Genomic DNA, 20247 nt, shown 5'->3' with positions numbered 1-20247 from the left:
AGTTCTGCTGCTGTTCTGCCTTTGCTGAAAGAAGTGTCGCTGCATTTAAGTCAAAGACTCTGCGAGGCTTGCTTCCGTTTGGGTACCTCACCACCTGAAACCCTCCCTGCTTGAAACACTCGGATCCGACAGTTGGTAAACTTTTTGTTTAAATTACTTAGTTATATTTCACTTCAATTAGTACTTGTGTATGCAGGTGAGGGAGGTATTTGTTCTAAGTAGGCTCTTAATATCCATGAGTGTTGGTTGATCCAGCCCAGATTTTGGACCACCAGGTAACAACAGCTGGATGCAGAGAACTCCTACTTTAGTGGAACACAGCAAGCCACTGATTAAGAGTAAAGCACAAAATATCCATACCTCATGAGTACTTCTGTTTAGCTGAGTTTCCTTCAGACTCTCTAATTGATAGTGCATATTGCGCAGTTCTCTCCATGGTCTGTGCAAACAAACAAAAACAAACAAACAAACAATAAAGTGAATGGGGCGGGAGGGGTAGCGGAAGCCGGGCTTTTGAACAAGGATCACGCAGGCGCAGTGCGCTGACTAGGCCGTTCCCAAGGCAGCGGGCTGTGGTTCTGCTTCCTTGGTGTAGACACATGAAGGTAGGTGAGTTGGTGCAGTGTTGGTCTCTGCATGTGTGGCCTCGTTGGGGTGGATTCCTTTTTGTCTTCCTCCACGGCAGGTTTGGTCTCCGTGGACCCACAGCTGCAGCATTTTATCTAGGTGGAGACTCAGAAGCAGCGCTTCCAGCAGCTGGTGCACCAGATGATGCAACTTGTTGGGATGAATGCGTGGACAAGCCTGGGCCAAAGTTAGATAGTCGGCCCGAGGCCTGTTTTGTGCACTGCATCGAGCGCTCCATTAATACAAGCCAATTCATCTTGAGGCGACTGGAACAGACCAAGAAATCCAAGCTAGCCTTTTCAGAAAACCTTTCTGACTGATTTTAGCATTACCTTTTTGGAAAAGAGGTAATTCAAGAAATGAAAAGTGGTTGATGGGATGGTTGAAGAAAGGACTATGAGGGTATTGGCTCACACTCTTGTCACTTTTGGGACATCCTGTCATCTGAAAATGAACAAAGACCAATTTTTTGTGTGTTTGAGGTTTGAGGGTCATTTGTGTATTTGGTTGTGAGTTGTTTGTTTTTGTTTTTTTTTAATGTCAGTCTTGTGAGAACAATTGACAGAGGGATGGAAAACTTTACTAGATGCATATTACTATATGTGGGACTATGTTTTTCTCAAACTCCCACTAACTGCTTTCTATAATTTGTGTAGTAGATCTACTTTCTATAATTTGATAGTGGGACCACATGGGTAAAATCTGTCATTTGTGTGGATTCATTACACATTTCTGGGGACATTGATACACATCTTTGTGTCTGAGAAAGGGCAGCAGTGGGGGAAGAGTAATTTGGTACTTAACTGTAGGCCTCCTTATCTAGTGTTTTGACCATCAGTACTGTAAAAAACTGTGGAATGTTCATAACAATACAATTCAGATTTCTAAATTATCTCCTTTTCTTATACCACAATCAAGTTAGTACAGGCAGCCTGTGTCTAGAGAGGCCTTTAGTTATAAAGGAATCTATAGCCGGTGAACATAATTCTCATTACTAAATTGTCACAAGGAAGACATTAACTTACCTTGTATATCACTGTTCAAGAAATTTAAAGATGTGCCTAAATACATTGTAAAGATTGAGACCTGTCAAAAACTAACAGCAGTTTCAGGTAGAGGTGCATACCTAATGTTAATCAATATAGGTTCCATTTATTGCATTCCTTTGATCATTGAAATAAAAGCTTCTACAAGATTTGAAATAAATAAATATAAAATAAAATGAGTAAAAGTTTCTGGCTTCACTACATTCTGTGCAAAGTCTGCAATAGCTTTTCCACCTGAAATTCTGATAACGATGTAGCTTTGCCCTTGTCTCCATAATTTAAACCTTTGAAAGCCTTTTTTTTTTTTTTTAGCTTGTACCTTCTAATGGTTCCTCCCTTATGTTTTCCATACTATTTATTAGGAATTTAATTTGTCATTTTAACTTTGCTATTATTTTTATTAGCATTTTTGTTACTGCTTATATTTTTAGTGCATACTTTTGAAATGGATGTATCTAGTTATAGTAGAAATCCAAGTATAGTATTAGGCAGTAAGGACTAATCCAGAGCTTCCTGGTCCAAATTTAACTCTGCCTATCTTTGAAGAGTTCTATGATGCCAAACTCATATGAATACCCTTTCCTACTACAGGAAAACAGTCTTGTTAATGTCAATTAGGGCTGAAATGTAATATCCCTACCATATATAACCAGGAAATGCCGCAGTAGGACCAGGACACAGTCACATAGGGCCTGCAGTTTACAGATGGCCAGAAATACAAATTTCTAATCAGAGATAAGGAGGTTCTTGAACAAAAGTTACTTATCCCTTATTATTATTACGTTATCACGCTTGATAGGAAGAGAACTTTTAACAAAATTACTTGTATTGAACTAGACGAATCTGGAGAACAAGAATCCAATGGGCTCCTGATAATATTTCATAAAAAGAGGTGGAAAAGACTGAAGAACTTCGTCAAATTTGTTAAACTTTGTGATTGAACATGCTTGTAGTTTTACCCTATTTATTTCTCTTTAGGAATGGCAGTAAAGTCTTTGCTATATTTCATTTACTTAGGGCTTCCAGTGTACCTAGTACTCTGCTAAGTATTTTACATATATTGTTTCATGTCATCTTCACAACCCTGATAGATACACATAATCTTCATAGTGGAGGAAATTAAAGACCACAGAGATTATGTTACAATCACAAAGCTAGTAGTGGTAGGAATAAGATATAAATACTTGACTCACTGTGCCATATCCTTTCAATACAGCAGAGATCTCCAATTATGGACTGCATAAGAACTAGTGGAGAACTGATTGAGAGAGAAAGAGAAAACTCAATTTCCACCCTTGACCTACTAAATCAAAATCTCTACTGACTGGCAGTCTTCTCCATTTTCAAACTCCATATTCCAAATTATAGAGGAAGCTAGTGTGTTTGTTTTAGATATTTACAATTACTTCTACAAGTAATCTCATAGGATATAATCTAGCATCCCTTGAATTGTGTACCTACTGATGTAATCAGCAATACTGGAATGCAATTCAAAACAGCTTCCCTGATCAGAGCTTGAGTTAAAAGGACAGTGGGTGAGGCACCTAGTATATGGCTTTATGTGCCGTATATTTCACTTCTTGGGTATAATGCATGAATCACTTCCTTTTAATTTCAAAGATGATCTATCACATAAAAACTATAAATGTATTCAAACACACAGGAATAAGTACTCTATCCAAAAGTGATATTAAGGTATACAGTAGGGAAAAAGCACCCCCCCCCAAAAAAAAAAGATATATTCACTTCCTAATCCTCAGCCCCTGTGAATACTACCTTATATAGCCAAAGAGCGAATATTACCTTTTATGGCAAAATATGTGATTGAGTTAAGGACCTTCACAGGAAGAGCTTATCCTGGATTATCTAGGTAGGCCCTAAATATAATCACATGTATCCTTAGGGAGAGAGGCAGAGGAAGATGAGAAAGACACACAGAGGAGAAAGCAATGTGAAGACAGAGGCAGAGTTTGGATGTGGCCATCAGCTAAGGAATGCCAAGGAGTGGCACACAGACACCAGAAGCTAAAAGAGAGGAGGAATCAGTTCTCTCCGAGAGCCTCTGGAGGGAGTGTGTCCTTGTCAACACCTTGATTTTGCACTATGGTCTGCAGAACTGTGAGAGAATAAATGTGTTGTTTGAAGCCACCAAATTTGTGGTGATTTGTTATGGTAGCCATACTAAACTAATATCGGGTAATTTTCAAAGTTGTATTTTTCCCTCCAGTTTGAAATCACCAGGTATTTTATATTAGTTCTCTAATTCCCTTGGGGAACCTATCCAGATTTTACTCCTTGTTATTCTTTAGTCTTTGAACTAAATTCCAAATGTAAATACTATGAACATTCCATACTGATCAGTGCCACAAGTATTAGTTTCATGAGAATATCCAAGGAGGCTCGTCACTGGTGCAGATTCTTAGGCCTCACTGTAGACCTTAGGGTAGCATCTAAGAAACAATTTTTGACAAGTAGCTTAGACCATTTTGATGGGCTTTGGACCACATTTTGGAAACCAATTATTTGAAATAATGGAGGAAACATGAAACATTAGCTCATCAAGTAGAATTAGGTTCACTTGTGAGTGACAGAAACTAATACTGACTTTTAAAAGATAGAAATTTATTTCTCTCAAAAATAAAAAAATAGAGGTAGGCAATCCAAGGGCTGTCACAGCCCTCCATGATGGAAGGGACTCAGGCTTCTTCTCAGTTGTGTCTCCTATCTTCCAGCTACTCCATCCTCAGCATGGACCTTTCACCTCATCCAAGATGAACGCTTGAGTGCCAGCCATTAGGCCAACATTTTTCTTGTGGGAAATTACCTTCATGAAACAGTAGCCTCTAAGTACACTACCATGCAAGCTATCAGAGAAGTCATGGAACTAAAAGGCCTGCAGACCGAATAAAGATGCTCGAATTAGGTGGTTTATTAGATCATTTTAAAGCACAGGATGAGAAACAAGGAAAAAGAGATGGGATAATTTAAAGGGCTCTTGTAGTAGGTCAGGCCTACCTGGGTGGTCTCCCTATCTTAAGATCAATTGATTTGGTACCTTAAATACATCTGCAAAATCCTTAAGGTTAACACACTTAGGAAATAGTGTGATAGGATAGGATGGAAGTGGAGTGGAAGGATCACACTGTCTGAATCCTGGGATACACAATGTTCATATGTCCTCTTTTCCTCTCAACCACATCAGTCTTCCCCTTGATGTTGTGATTGTGAGAAGCAGAACTGGAGTTTGAGCAAGGGAGCTTGGCAAACAGAAGATGTCAGAACCAACACACTCATTTGCTCTTTCAAGAAGAGGCAAGGGTGAGTATGCCTCGCTACAAATTGTAGCTCCCTAATTAACCTGCTGAACAACTGTGGGTATTATCTCTGTCTGTAGGGTAGAGCACATGTGCAACCAGAATGGGACCATGATGAAGATCACCAATGAGCAGCTGTATTAGTTCCTAATACTATGTAACAAATTACCACAAATTTGGCAGCTTACAACAATATCCACTTAACTAGTTATAGTTCAGTAGGTTGGAAGTCTGGCACTGCCTGACCGGATTCCCTGCTCAAGGTATCGCAAGGCTGAAATCACGGTTTAGCTTGGCTGAGTTCATGTCTGAGGCTCTGTGAAAAAATCGGCTTCCAAGCTCATTCATCTAGAATTCATTCAGTTCCTTGAAGCCGAAGGACCGAGGTTCCCGTTTCCTCACTGACTGTCAGCCAAGGGCTGCTCTTGGCCCCTAGAGGCTGGTCACATTCCTTGCCATGCGCCCCGCTCCATCTTCAAGGCAGGAATGGTACATCAACACTTCATGCTTTGAATCTCTGGCTTTCTGTCTCTATAATCTCTAGACCCAGATTTAAAAAGATCTTGTAGTTAGGTCAGGCTCATCCGGCTAGACTCCCTGTCTTCATGTCAACTGATTTGGAACCTTAAATACACCTGCAAAATCCCTTCAAATCACTACTTCGTGTTCAATGAATAAGAGAAGATGTATATACCCCAGGGGCTGGAAATTTGGGGAGCCATTTTAAAATTATGCCTACCACAGTAGCCAATTTAGGGATGGCATAGCTGTCAGCCTAGACATGTGTCTGTACCTTATGACTTGATCATTCCATACCTTCCTACCTATAAATGGCATTGTATGCCCTGTCTTATATTCCATTAATTATATGTAACTTTAACATGTCTTATAAGTTACTAACTTACTAAAAATCTATATTTATTACATTTTATAAATTCTGTCCATTTCACAAGCTACTTGCTTACACATTACCTATAGTTAACACTTACTATGAATTTCACCTAAAACTCATAAGCTACTAGCATCAATAGCTACTAGGCTTAATAATTTTTATGAGTTTCAAATATTTCATTTGTTTGTTTTATCCTATATGGAAGAATTGAGTATTCTCAAATAATAGAGCAAACATACATTATTTCAGTCAGCAAGCAAAAGGAGGAAGTGAAAATGATATGTCCCCCTACCCCCACTTAAGGGCTTTCACAAACAACATTTCTGCTTATATGCCACTGGTCAGAATTTAGTCACATGGACATACCAGCTTAAAGAGAGATAAGGAACAGCAGTCTGAATAGTGCCTAGATTAAAACTGGATGTTCTGTTACAAAGGTAGAAGGAGAGAAAGAGATTGTGGAGAACAGTTAGTAATTTCAATTACAATTAGTAAAAACCAAAAAAGCAATAATAAACTTGATGTAGAGACTATGGCTAAAGCCTTCATGTCTGTAACTGATCATGAGGCAGTAGCTAGTATTTATGATTTATGACTGACTTCTCCCTTTACTTAGGTTGTATTCCTTGCCTCTGGCAGCACTTAAGCTTATACAATTCTACCCCTCCCTCCTCTCTCCTCCCATGCCTTCTCACCCCACTCCCACTGAAGTGGCTCAGCTCTTCAATTCTAAGGGCAATGAGTCATTTGTGATCCTGTCTGTACATGTCTCTGGTACTCTGATACCACAAGATAATAGTAAAAGGAGATGACCCCAGGAGTTCCCTAGGATTCTTGCTTTCCTCTTCATTTCTCCTTTATAATCATGATCCATCATCCCGCTAAAGACATTACCTCCTTTTCTGCTTCTTGCTGTGGTGGCACAAGGAGCCTGAAATAGCCAGGTAGTAGCTTCTACTTCAAACTTAGTTCCACTAATACCACATACCATCTTCTCCTTGGTTACTAAGACTTGGGAACTGAAAAGTCCATGGTTTCAAGTTCAGGAGACAGAAGTTCTGAAAGTGGATTCTTAGGTGTGATCAGGAGCAGTGCCACTCTCAAGCACACTGCTGGTTTCCTAGAATCTTATTCCCTACTATGGGAGATAAAGTATTGTTGGTCACTGGTTCAGAGCATATATCTCATTCTGCAAGCAGGACTAACTTTGCAAAATGAAGTTCCCAGTCTGACGCCCTGGGTAGATTTTCCATAAAATATTCCAGTTTCTTATAAGGCCAACTTGTATAGATGATGGCACTATAACCATGGAAATAAATAGAGAACCATACGGAGTCTAGGTGAGAACAAAACACTGTCCTCCTCATGTCAGGAAAAGCCCAGTGAGGTTGACCTACAATCAGGTAGGTAACTTTCCCATTAAAGCATGGATCCGGATTCTCTCTCCATTTTCCTCTTAATTGTTTACTGATCACTGTGGCCTGCCAATTAGAACTTTAGCAATGCTAACAGATGAGTTAGCCTTGGTGAAGTGAAGTCCAGGGGATAAACTTATGATGGCCTCCTTCACTGCCGCCATTGCTGCTTTGCTCATTGGTCCATTGAGCAAAAATAAGACCAATGATGATTGACAATCACAGTATGGGTCATACCATCCAACTAATTAATCACCCATCATGTTTTAAGCAAGGACTATCTGAAACCTCAGGAATCTGATTAGGCAAACTATGCAACAAATTCATACTAGAGTTCCAACTCTCATTTGATATGTCTAAGCCCACATTATGACCAGTGGGATTAGGGATGTCCTGGATCCTAAGGACTTGTATGTCCGGTCACAGGACCAAAAAGTCTACAAAAAGTTTTGTCATTTGCCTTCCTCCAGTGTGTGATGTTGTGTCATCCTCTCTGTGGGTTTCCTCATCTCCCATTCATTCAGATATTCTACTTTTATAAGTTTATTTAAGTCAGAGAACTGCCTAAGAGCTTGTTATTGTATTATAGTGGTTGAAATCATTCTTTGTTAGGTCCAGTATTTTTCTGAAATACACATTAAGCAGCATTTTAGTGAGCTGGTTGTCAATTTTTTCTTGCAAATGCTACTACCGTGTTTCCCGAAAAATAAGACGGGATCTTATATTAATTTTTGCTCCAAAAATCTACATTTATTCATGTACAAAAATCTACATTTATTCAAACAGTCATGTCTGGCTGATGACCTTAACAGGGGCTTATGTTTAGGGTAGGGCTTATATTACAAACATCCTGAAAAGTCATGCTAGGGCTTATTTTCCGGTTAGGTCTTATATCAGGGAAACACAGTATTCTGAAGCTAAAACCATTGATACCTAAATGAGGCACCTTTTTACAGCACTCACATTACAGTGCCTAATTATCTGATGCTTTTCTTTCAACCTCTGTCACTACTATGCCTGGATCACTACCCCATTTTATTTTCTTAATAGTTGCCACTTAGGTCACGCCAACCCCCAATCTGCCCAATACTATAGTTACCAATAATTCTATTTTGGTCTTTGCCTCCATACCAGTTGGTATGGAAAACTAGTTTTCAGTCCCTATTCACAAAATGTGGTCTAAGGACCACATGCATGAGAATTCCCTGGGAGGTCTGGGTAAAAATGCAGAACCCTGAGCTACTTTCAGTTCTATAGAACCAGACCAGGCATCTTGATTTTAACAAGATTCTTAGGTAAGTCTTATGTACAGTAAGAACTACTGCTTGGATGCCCTTCTCTTGTTAACTGAATCCTAATGGCAAGAGAGATGGATGAATAATTAAACCCTGATTGATGAATTTAGTGGGCAGTAAAAAAATAGTATAATATTCCTGGGGAATACTTTGTATTCTTTTTCAACATTAAACCAGGTAAAGAAAGTGAAAGTGAAAGGGTTAATGCACTTTGAGATCACAGAGCTAGAAGGAGTTATGCTGCCCTCTTAACCACTGTTCTATGTTGAAAGACATAGGGTCTTGGGGTAGGCCAGAGAATAGATACCTCAAAACATGTAACTAAGTTGTAATTGAGTAGAGCAGTCAAAAAATAAGTTTTACATATGATATAAGGATAAGTAAATGTAAAAAATTATTCATATTTATTTGTGGGGAGTCATGAAGAGTTAGATTAGAACCTGATGTGCTTCAAATTCTATTTCTCCATTTTTTGAAACAGCTAAAAGTGTTCCCATTGAAGAAACATTAGCATTTTTCTGCTTAAAAGGAAATTGATGGTATTAGAATTCTTGCCTTTTTCTTTTTCCTTTTTTTTTTTTTTTCTGGTTTTGTTTTCTTTCTGGTTCTTCGCCAAGTTTGGTTCCAGTTCTGGTTTGCATATAGCTGATAAATTATTTCCCATTGGTAGCAGCAATGATTGGAAATCTGGTTTTATGATCTGACCATTTGATGATCTCTATTGCTTTGGCAGGAATCTATTCTCTGTTGAATGGAATTTTGCAGAGAATTTGGTTTGTTAACCTTTTTGCTTACCAATCTAATAATTTGTGATTTGAAATTAATTAAGCAAATGTTTTGTGTCCACTGGAAAGAATTGTCTTTGGATCTCTGGACTGGTGAATTTTTGTGTTCTGAGTTTACTTTTTACCCATGGGTAAGGTTATAGAACTGAATCTGCAAGCTCACAGTGTGCCTTTATGTGTGTAATTAAAAATAACCTATATGTCCCACTGCATAAGTATGAAATAATGTCCTACCTTTGGAGTATATTAGTGAATTTAATTATATAAAGTCTCTAAAGTTAAAGGAGCTCCAATTTGGTTGGTTAAACAGAGACTACAAAAACTTACAACCTATACTCATAAGTAAACACAAGAATTCCAGGGGGAAAGCTGCTGAATTTTTAGTACTGTAAATGTGCTGGCCTTTTAACAAGAAACAAATCTCATAAAAACTCCTAGCTCAGATGCATCATTTTTATATGAGAATCCAAGATCACAGCACTATGGTGAATTCTTGGATAAATGGGGTTAGTTTGATAGTTTGGGTTTTAAAAGCACTGTCTTCTTGATTTAATCAGTGGGAAATGCAAGCATTTAAGATTATGAAATATGAAAAATTATGTCTTCAACTACATTGAATTATAACTCTGACAAATTTTTCCTATCAACAGTAGTTGTGTTCCATAGCATGTCAACTTAAAATCTCCAAGATCCTGTTAACTTTCAGACACTAATATTAGTTAATTAATAGTTCCTCTTTGATTACTTGAATACTTTTTAACTATGATAGAATATTGAAGCATTGGCCATTATATATAACATATATATTTACATACTGTTGCATTTTATATGTTATTAAACAGTTGGAAGTGTTCATTTTTGCACCTTAAAAAAGTGTTGAAGTAATGTGCGTATGTGGCTATGAGGGTCACCATAGATAGCTCCACTGATGTGCTAAAATGCTTATATATGATAGGTGTCAATATCCTACCTCCTGGTTCTTTTTGTGAAATAGCAGTTAACTTGTTTAAAATGTATTTGTAATATGGATAAAGACCACAGGTAGTCCTTACTTTGCAGTTTTCACATTAATGAATTTTAGTTACCATGTTGTATTTTACCATGTGTATCATTACAAATTTTAGTTACTATGAGATAATGGAAAATATGTATTGGTCTCTGCCCCTGGCACAGGGCTCCTGAAACCCTTGTAATTTCCTGGGTGACAGAAGTGTCTTTTGTTCTAATGAGGTGACTCTGGGTGGGCTTCTTTTTTTTAAGATTTTTTTAAATGTTTTTTTTTTTTTATTGGGGAACTGGGGGTATGGGAAGTGCTGGGGAATTGGGGGAAGGGGAACAGACAAGTTGCTGTCCTTTTGTTCTTCAGTCTAGTTGTGGAGGACGTTGCTTCACTGGCCCAAGTTGGCACCATCATTGCACTCTTCCTGGGTGAGGCACATCAGTCGCCGGCTTCTGGACAGCCACTCACGGTGGCTGCTGGCCGCTCACGCTGGCTGCTGGCTACACACGGTAGCCCATGGCAACCCACTGCAGCAGGGGCTGCAGCCTACGCCGTCGCCGGCGACTCATGGCAGCCCAGCTCCAGGTTGAGCTGTTGTTCAGCATCTTAGCTGTGGAGGGCAGTGTCACTGGCCCTCATATGTGGGATCCGAACTGGGGCCCTCTGGCATCCCAAGCCAGTTCTTAACCATCGCGCCACTCGGCCGTCCCTGGGTGGGCTTCTTGATAGCTCCTAGATGAGGGGTGCTCACTAGACGGACCAAGCCATGATTAGAAGCTTGGAATTTTCAGCCTTGCCCCACCCCCACCCCCATCCCCCATTCTCTTGAAAAGGGATAAGGGCTGAAAATAGAGTTAATGATCGATCATGCCTGCATGATGAAGCCTCCATAAAAATCCCAGTAGTACGGGGTTGGAGAGCTTCCAGGTAGGTGAACACATCCACATACTAGGAGAGTGATGCACCCCAACTTCACAGGGACCAAAGCACCTGTGCTCTGGATCGTCCCAGACCTCACCCTATGTATCTTTTCTCCTGGCTGTTCATCCGTATCCTATGTCATATCTTTTAATAAGCTGGTAAACCTGTTTCCTTGAGTTCTGTGAGCCACTCTAGTAAATCGAATCTGATGTAGAATTTTTCTTGAGCCGGGATTGTGGTCTCGTGGAACCAAAGAACGGAGACACGGACCAGAGAGGTAAAGTTGCAGAAAAGGAGTTTATTAGAAGTAAAAATACATTTCAAAGAAGCAGAAGAGGGCCCGAGCTGTAGGGAATGGCTTAAAGGCCATTATTAGAAAAGAAAGTATACTCCAAAGAGTTTGGAGCAGGCCCCAAGCGGAGGCAAGGCTCAAAATGCTCAAAAGGTGTTGACTTGGAGTTTTTATCCCTTCTTCCTCTAAAATGGGCTGTTCCTCTCTGGGTGTGGGACCACCTGATTGATCTCATCTCTTTAGAAAAGGAGTTTATTAGAAGAAATGAGAAGTTTTGGGTGGAGAGTGGAGGTCTCTTGGACGGTGCATTCTGTGGGACATGCAGGAATGCAGAGACCCAATGCCTGCCTCTAACTGCCTGCCTTGTTTTCCCCTTGAGAGATGTGAATCCCATAAAATCTGTATGGGAAGTTGAGGGACAGGAGGTCTTTTCTTCTGTATCTGCTTCCTGCTGGGCAGAGGTGTAGAGCTGACCCTGCCTACTGGGAGATTCACAGAACTCTCACACTCTCTGATCTCAGATAAGAGGAAGGGGTCTCAAGATCCTCCTGGAAGACCGTGTTGGCTTCTTTGGTTGGGACTGGCAGTCTTGCTGGGGTACCCTCTGTATCCCCTAAATGAAGAAAAATAGATTTTAATTAATACATTTCTTTTTTTTTTTAAGATTTTATTGGGGAACTGGGGGAGGGGAACAGTGTTGGGGAATTTAGGAAGGAGACCAGCCAAGTTGTTCTTCAATCTTCGTTGTGGAGGGTGCCAGTTCCATCTGGCTTCCCGTCGGCAGCTCGTGGCCTCTAAGCTCAAGGTGTTGTGTTCAGTCTTAGTTGCAGGTGGGCATAGTCCACCATCGGACAGGCAATCTTGTTGTTACACCAGCTGAGCCATCCTGCCACCTGTTGGCAGCTCAGCCACAGCTCAGCTCGGGCACAGTGTCACTGGCCCATGTGGGAATCGAACTGGCAGCCCTGTTGCTCAGAACTCAAGCTCTCAAGCCAATTCTTAACCAACTGAGCCACTCGGCTGGCCCTTAATAAAATTTTTAAATAGCAGAGCTCAAAGCTATAGATGTAGGGTGGTTATGGGTTTGGAAAGAATGTTAGCCTTTAATGTTTACTATCAACAAGTATACTGGCCTGGGGAAATGTTAAAACCTATTTAGTCTCTGGGATGGGATTATCCAAGAGTTAGGTCCTGAATGGCTTGGGGAATGTTGGGAAGTCACAGGCTTTAAGTAGTTATCTAAAGCAGGGGTGGGTGAGAGATATTCTGTGATTCAGTCTAGGGGCAATCTTTAGGATCCAGAAATTGATTAGAACAGTAATCAAAGCCAGGGGCTAAGGAATTAGGGAAGAGGAGCCTTAAAAGTCATTCAATTGGGGGAGGGGAGGGCGTTACTTGCTTGGCCCATATCAAATCCAAGGAGGAAAAGGTCATGGAAACCTCTGATTTGTAGCCAAGTCAGACAGAAGTTGTGGGTAACCTGGGACCTACTACTTGCCATTGATATCTGAAGTAGGGAGCAGTCTTGTGGGATTGAGCGCTTAACCTATGGGATGTGACGCTATCTTCAGGCAGTCTCACAATTGAGTTAAATTGTAGGACACCCAGCAAGTGTCGTAGAATTGCTGTGGGGAGAAAACCCCACATATTTGGTGACCAAAAGTGTCAGAAGTAAAGTATTCTTGTGAAAGCAAAGTAGAAAGACAGGAGAACTGTAGGTTTTTCCAATCTAATTACCATGGGTATTCATTTCCTAGGGCTGCTGTAATGAAGTACTGCAAACTGGGTGGCTTAAAACAACAGAATTTTATTCTCTCACAGTTCTGGTGGCTAGAAGTCTGGTATTGGCAGAACCTTCATTTCTTGCGTTTTTCTGCTTCTGATAGCCCCAGGTGTTCTTTGGCTTCTGGCTGTGATTCCAATCTCTACCTCCATCTGCTCATGTTCTTCCCTCCTGTCTTCAGGTTGTCTTCTTATAAAGACACCAGTCATACTGGATTGATGGCCCACCCTATTCCAGCATGACCTCATGTTAACTAATTACATCTGCAACAGTTCCATTTCTAAATAAGGTCACATTTTAAGATGCAAGGAGTTAGGGCTTCAAATTGCTTTTCAGGGCCACCGTTCAACCCAATGGTTTAGTTAAATAACACCACCAATCCCCCAACAACATGTTTCAAATTTCAGTTACCATGGCAAATTAACTGTAATTGCATAAAGTAAAAACTTTGCTGATAGGTCTTGTGAAAAACAAGACAACAGGCCCAAAATGAAGTTGCTTATGCTAAGCACCGGGTCACCAAACTGAGACTTAACTTAATTATAGTTTCTGCTCTTGCAGAAATGAAACCTTAAACCAGTCAATCTGGAATCACCTGTTCAGCACTAGTTAGGTAATCTGCCTGATAGACAGACCCCTGTCATTCCCTAAAGGAAAGTGACCTTGCCATAACTGCTTTTTTGCCTAGTATACCTTCCTTGTTCCTGCTCCCTTCTGTCTATAAAAGTCTTTAATTTTGTAGAGCTCCTCAGAACTCCTTTCTACCAGCTAGATTTGAGGTTGCTGGATTTGAATCGATTTTTGTTCAAATAAACTCTTAAAGTTTTTAATATGTGTCAGTTTAACTTTTAGCAGTAACAAAAATTACCATGTAAATAGTAGATGCACATTATGATCAGCGACCAATCATGTCACGTCTTTCAAAATCTGTCAGCTCTTGATCACTGTGCATCCCATGGAAGTAACAATTACAATAAGTCCCTAACACTCCTAGTACTAAGGCAGCGAAGGGAAGAGGTTGGAATTTTTACAACTTAGAAATTTAGAGGAGAGGTTTCATGAAGCTTAAATCTACCCTTCTGAGGAAGAGGTGCTGAGGGGGCACCTGTCAGTGGATGCTGGTGTCTGAGTGTATTGGAGGCAAATTAAAATTTATTCTGCCACTGTTAGGAAGTTGCAAACTATATGCAGCTCCTGCTACAAGAAGGAACTGCTGGGGGTAAAGCTTACGGGAACCACAAGCAGACAGGAAGCAGAACGGAAGGGGCAAACTCTTCCTTCCAGCCTTGCACTCTCCCGCCAACACCCCTATGGACAGAGACTAAAATGGAGCCGTCTGGCAAAGTAAACATGTTGCTTGGAGAATCCTAGCTTTAGCATCACAGAGCAAAATGTGGGAGAGGGGATTTGGAGCTGGAAGACAATAATTTAATATCTGTACTCTATTCTAGGAGTAATAGTGGCAGAAAAATATAGGCAGGTATACAGGGTAATTTATCTAGGGAAATTAAGAGTGGTTTTATCCTAATGTCTCTGTATGATTCAGAATGTGAAAGACCTAATGATGAAACTTAAATGGTTACAGGAAATTGTAAATGATATACAGAATATGAACTTTATTCCCTGTGGTTTCTAAAACCTACAATGTCTGAAAAGTAGGAATGTGTCTGAAAAACAGTAAGGAGTGTGTTATTTTTCTGCAAAGTTTGCTCAGTTTTGATGGACTTATTCATAAACAAAATTTTAAAAGAAACTTGTTAATCATTTTTGGCCCAAATTAATGAAGAGTTTGATTTTCTTTCTTTTGCAATATCAAGTTTAGTCTTGGAAGATTTGACAGATAGTGAAATATTATTTAAATTAAAAAAATTTTAATTGTGATAAAATACACATAAAATACTGATTTTAAAGGAAAATCCAGTCAAAGATGTGGTCATGTTGGTCCCCATGGGTGAAGCAGTGGTTCCAGCTGAAAGAGTGCAGATTCAGGAGTGAGACTGGACTCCATCAATTGCTAGCTGTGTATCCTTGAACAAGTCACAAATCCTGAGTCTCAGTCATCTGATCTATAAAATGGAAGCAACTAGACATACTTCATAGAGCGATGAGGTAGGGAACAAAAAGTTAGATGTACAAAGCTGAGCAGAGTACTTGGCTCAGAGTATGTATTCAATAAATGGTGGTTATTGTCATTATGTTATCTGAATTGTCATTATGTCATCATTATGTTATCTGAATGTATGCTGTAGAACAGTCGGCCTTCCCTCAGTTTGAGTTCAAGAAAGCCTCTGCTAAAATCTGGAATATCTACTAATTATCCCGATAACCTTAGGGAAAACACTCAATTCCTCTGGGCCTCTGGTAGATGATGTAATCTCTATGATTGCCTTCAGCTCTGAAAGCTTTACCTAAATTCAGGGTATTTGTTTTTAATCATACCATATTAGTATATACAACTTTGCAAAGTGAATATACTTCATAAACTACCATTGAGTATAACATTCCATAATCAATTTAAAAAGAACTTACTTTATTCCCAGGTTGGACTTGCATTAAACTAATAACTCACTTAAAAAAAAATTTTTTTATCATTTTTACCACTTTTGAGTGTACAGTTTAGTAGTGTTAAATATATTCACATTTTTGTGTAAACAGTCTCCTGAACTTTTTCACTACAAAGAATTGAAACTGTATACCATTACAAAATTCCCTATTCCCTTTCTTTCCCCAGCTCCTGGAAGTCACCATTCTAGTTATTGTTTCTATGAGTTTGACTACTCTAGATACCTCATAGAAGAGAAGTCATACAGTATTTGTCTTTTTGTGACTGGCTTGTTTCACTTAGCATAGTGTTCTCAAGATTCATCCATATTGTAGCATGTGTCAGAATTCTTTCCCTTTTTCATGCTGAATAATATTTCAGTGTATGTATGTGCTACATTTTGCTTATCAATTCCTGTTCTGACAAACGTTTAGATTGCTTCCACCTTTTGGCCATTGTGAATAACACTGCTATGAACAGGGGTGCATAAATATCTCTTTGAGACTCTGTTTTCAATTCTTTTGAATATATACTCAGAAGTATGATTGCTAGATCATATGGTAAAACTATTTTTAATTTTTTTGTGGAACCATCTTACTGTTTTCCATAGCAGCTGCACCATTTTACATTCCCACCAACAGTACACAAGGGTTCCAATTTATCCACATCATTGCCAAGACTGGTTATTTTTTGTTTTGTTTTTTTTTGTTGTTTGGTTTTGATACCAACCATCTTAATGGATGTAAGATAATATCTCAGTGGTTTTTATTTTTTCATTTGAATTTCTCTAATGATTAGTGACCTTGGGCATCTTTACATATGCTTCTTTAGAGAAATGTCTATTCAAGTTCTTTACCTATGTTTTAATTAGATTATTTGTTTTTTTTGTTGTTGTTGTTGAGTTGTAGGAGTTCTTTATATATTCTAGATATTTACCCCTTATTAGATATATGATTTACAATGTTTTCTTCCATTTCATTGGTTGCCTTTTCATTCTGTTGATTATTTCCTGTGATGCACAAAAGTTTTAAATTTTGATATAGTGCAATTTATTTTTTTCTTTTGTTGTCTATGCTTTTGGTGTATATACATGAAATTATTGCCAAATCCAATGTCATGAAGCTTTCCTCCATGTTTTCTTCTAAGAGTCTTATAGTTTTAGCTCTCAGGGTTTGATCCTTTTTGAGTTAATTTTGTGTATGGTCTAAGGTCCAACTTCATTCTTTTGCATGTGGATATACAGTTTTCCCAACACTGTTTGTTGAAAAGTTATCCTTTCCCTATTGAATGCCTTGGCATCATTATCAAAAGTCAGTTGAGCATATACACGTATGTGAAGGTTTATTTCGGGCTCTTTATTCTATTCCATTAGTCTATCTGTCTGTCTTCATGCCAGTACCACACTGTTTTGATTACTGTAGTTTTGTAATAAGTTTTGAAATCAGGAAGTGTGAGTCCTCCAATGTTGTTCTGCTTTTTCAAGATTGTTTTGGCTATTTGAGATCCTTTGAGATTCCATGTGAGTTTTAGGATGGATTTCTTTTCCATTTCTGCAAAAAATAAAGCAATTTTTTACCTTCCACTCAAATAGAAGACCTTTGTTATTTCACCAAAATAATGCTGTGTGATTTGTATTATACTTAATTGTTTTTTAATATCTCAGTTCTGAAAAGCTAAGGTTCCTTGCAATTGTATTACCTTCTGCTACGCTTACTTTAAATTACCTTATTGATACTTTGATTAATAGGCAGCCAAGCTATAATCATTAATTTCTCTATGGCACAATGATCCTCTAATATTGCCTCATCTCCTCTGAGGGTTTTATTTTTTCCTTCCAATATCAGAGCCTAAATTCAGGGGGAAAAAAAAAAATCTCTAAATGTGTTTTACAATTAACTATCTTAGGGGATACCCAGAGGGCCCCTTGTCAATCACAAAGATTTGTTCTTTTACCTTATTTAAAGAAAAAGCTAAAAAATGAAGATTTTTTTGGTATGCCTTATATTTTGTAATTATTTCAACACTATTTTAAGAGGTGCATAGGAAGAACTTCCTGATCAATGCAAAAGTGTAAGTTTCCCTTGGTTAATTTTGTTTTTTATAAATTTTTAAAATAAAAACTATATAAAGCATACAACATGATGCTTTGATATGCATATACATAATAAAATGATTACTACAGTCAAGCTAATTAACATATCCACCGCCTTACATTGTTAGTTACCTGTGTGTGTGTGTGTGTGTGTGTGTGTGTGTGTGTGTGTGCGCGCGCGCGTGTGTGCGAAAATTTCTTTATCAATCATTTGTTGATGGACACTTAGGTTGTTTCCATATCTCAGTTATTGTGAACAGTGCTGCGGTGAACATGGGAGCACAGGTATCTCTTTGATGCACTGATTTCATTTAATTTGTCTCTATACCCAGAAGAAGGATTGCTGGATTATATGGTTGTTATATTTTTAATTTTTTGAGGAACTGCCATATTGTTTTCCATAATGGCTGTGCCTATTTACATTTTCACCAACAACATACAAAGATTTCCTTTTCTTCACATCCTTATCAACACTTACCTTTTGTCTTCTTGATAACAGCCATCCTAACAGATGTGAGATGACATCTCATGGTTTTGATTTGCGTTTCCCTGATGAGTAGTGATGTTGAGCACCTTTCCCTTGATTAATTTTGAATAGGTAAAATATTATTCCTATAAATATGTTTCAGATACTATGCATACTTTATCTGGAAGAAGATTGTCAATGTTCTCACTCCTAATATGTTCTTATTTCAGGAAAACATTGATAAGGATTTAATGAAATTTTTTTATATTTAATCCTATAAACAATTTTATTCTCCATTCTGATATCATTGGCTAGTGTTACTAATTAGTCAGAGCCATTCATTCTGATCATCAACATATGGTTTCTTCTTTCCTCTCATGCTTGCCTAAGGGCTTTCTCATAAACTACAAGTACAAATTGGGTCTTCAGTAAAGAAAGCAGCCTCACAGCCTCATGAACAGGACTGTACCAGGTACTCTAATTATTAATATTGCAATGAAGAGACTCATTATGTTGCGGGATAGTCAGACAGAGAGACAGGACACCAAGGCTCAGGGCGGGAAGCAACATTTATTGATGCCAGCACCGGCTCAGTGGATTCATATCCAGAGGCTGAGCCCTGATCCAGACAGGACTTGGAGCTATATACCCTGAAGTTTCCGGGTTAGCAGCTAGGATTCCTTGTTAGGACATGCAGCATTGTGTTAGTTTCTGACTGGCTCCTAGGTGAGGTAGGAATTAGGAAATGTTAAATGCGCAAGTCTTGGTGGCCATGTGGTCCAGGAAGGCCTTTGTGTAGAGCCCTCTGCCACATTCCCCCCTTTGATGCTCGAACCTATATGTGGGTTAGAGAGCGTCATCTTCTTTGATGGGCTGCTGGTCTAGGGGTTGGTACTTCCACAACATGAGGGCCTTAGCGGCAGTTTTATGTTCTACAATGGCCTCTATGAGGGAAGAGATGGAGTGAATGACAAGGGGGAGAATGCAGGGTAAAAGGAGGCATGCTCCAAGGAGCAGGAGGACGATTCCAATTAATAGTTTAAATCCCCCAAGGGGAGAGAACCATCCCCCAAAGAGGCTTTCGGGGTCCCACCCTGTCCATTTTTGAACTGGGATATGGGCAAGTTTTCTAATATTTGTGGTGATGGTGGAGACGGCTTTGCCAGTGTCGTCAATCTGTAGACAACAGTCCGACTAATTGAATTTGCCACAGACACCACCTTCTTCAGCCAGTAAGCAATCCAGTGCTAGGCGGTTCTGATAAATAGCAGCCTGCATCTGGGTCTGTTGGGCAGCGAGGAGCTCTAAAGCTGTCGCAGTTTCATTGGTGATTATTTACAGAACAGCCTGTAAGCTGATAATATGATTGAGCATGTAAATGGGGGTACAGTATCCCCAACTCCCATCTTGAGCCCAAGTAACTGGGCTATAATATTGGATGATCCGCTGGGGAGGCCATTCATCTTCCCCCCAGGTTTGATGTCCTCCCATATCAAGGAACTTCTTGGGCCTTATCTGGAAATCCTAGTATAAGGGGATGCCTAGCTCTTGGCCAGTTTGGTTAGGAAGGAGGGAGAAACCAGGCTGGATTATACCAAGTGTACAGTTCCCGGTCCAGTTGGAGGGGAGATGGGAGTATGCTCGTTTGCCACAGATCCAGAATAAGCCATCGGGTGCTGCCCAGTGGGTGCTCAGGGTGGAGTTTAAGTTATCCCATATAGTACTAAGGGCCAGGAGTGCATGGAAGGGGTTACCAGTGCCATTAGGAAAGGTGCAG

The 20247-nt window shown here is 39.3% G+C and overlaps 1 pseudogene; it reads left to right on the top strand.

Moving 5' to 3' along the window:
* Positions 1 to 636: 636 nt before the first annotated feature.
* LOC109383129 (mitochondrial import inner membrane translocase subunit Tim8 A pseudogene) lies at positions 637 to 947 on the top strand (annotated as a pseudogene).
* The last annotated feature ends 19300 nt before the right edge of the window (positions 948 to 20247 follow it).

Source organism: Hipposideros armiger, unplaced genomic scaffold (genome assembly GCF_001890085.2).
Source record: "Hipposideros armiger isolate ML-2016 unplaced genomic scaffold, ASM189008v1 scaffold_76, whole genome shotgun sequence".
In the NCBI taxonomy this organism is placed as follows: domain Eukaryota; kingdom Metazoa; phylum Chordata; class Mammalia; order Chiroptera; family Hipposideridae; genus Hipposideros; species Hipposideros armiger.
The sequence above is the reverse complement of the archived record's forward strand: the minus strand, read 5'-3'. Positions and strand labels throughout refer to the sequence as shown.